Below are 1134 nucleotides of genomic sequence, written 5' to 3'. Positions count from 1 at the left end.
CATAAGTCTTTACTCAATACAGAGTTGGAAGACAAAGAAGGAGCACATCACTGGAAAAGGACAATTCAAGAAAAGCCAGGTTGAGAAGAAATGCTCAATTTCTAAAATTGAAAACAACTCACAATCTGGCCCAGGATCTGTTGGCACCAAAGCCATTTTCCCACTACCAAGTAAGCTCCAACACCAAGTAAGCTGCACATGCACCAACCTCCCCTGCAACAGAGATCACCACAATGAGTTTTCAAAAAATGGGATGCATGGATATAAGCCTCCAAGGATGTTCAAAAACACTGAAGTTCAAAATGTAAAGATCATCTTTGAATGCAACAAAGGCTTTATAGAGTTTCTGTGCTCCATATTGGGATTTGATGTTCTCCTGGCTTTGCTGTGTTTCCTTACAACCTTTGTGGCTCACCAGCCGCCAGATAACTATTATGAAGGGAAATGCATCACTTTTTGGGATGCTGGCTTTTTTCATTGTCTGGATCTCTTTTGTTCCTGCTTACTTAAGCACCAAAGGTAAACTCAAAGTGGCCATGGAAATACTTGTCATTTTGGCATCTGGCTATAGTTTGTTAGGCTGTATATTTCTTCCCAAATGCTTCATCATCTTGCTGAGGCCAAAGAGGAACACTGATGAAACTGTAGGTGGAAGAGTCCCCACTGTAGACAGGAGCATCCAGCTGACCTCAGCGTCTGTGAGCAGTGAGCTCAACAGCACCACAGTGTCCACAGTTCTGGATGAGTAGAGCCTTGAACTCCATGGTACATACAAAGCTGGATGATGACCTGGCTCAACCTTCCCTTTTAAGTTGCTTCTGTAGCAAATGCTGATGCTTTGGGAATTGGCCTTTTATAATGTAGTCTTAGCCTAGTGAATAAAATCTTAAACTATGAAATACCATTTTGCAAGAATTATAATATGACATCATTGATATTGGAAACTATTTCAATAGAACATCTTACTGGGATCCTAGAGTTTAGAGTATGACAGATACAACTTATCTGAAATGATAATAAAGGCTCTGGAACATATTCACAAAACTGATTTTCTTCTTTAACTCATCCCAGGAGTAGAAAAACTCTAAGTGATGTTGCCTGCCATGGGATTTCTGAGAGGACAATAAGTGGGAA

At 40.5% G+C, this 1134-nt stretch overlaps 1 pseudogene; it reads left to right on the top strand.

The window, feature by feature from the left end:
* The first annotated feature begins 253 nt into the window (after positions 1-253).
* On the top strand, positions 254-749 carry LOC127199015 (vomeronasal type-2 receptor 1-like; annotated as a pseudogene).
* The last annotated feature ends 385 nt before the right edge of the window (positions 750-1134 follow it).

This window comes from Acomys russatus, chromosome 15, assembly GCF_903995435.1.
Source record: "Acomys russatus chromosome 15, mAcoRus1.1, whole genome shotgun sequence".
Classification (NCBI taxonomy): domain Eukaryota; kingdom Metazoa; phylum Chordata; class Mammalia; order Rodentia; family Muridae; genus Acomys; species Acomys russatus.
Note: the sequence above shows the minus strand (reverse complement) of the source record. Positions and strands in the feature narration are given on the sequence as shown.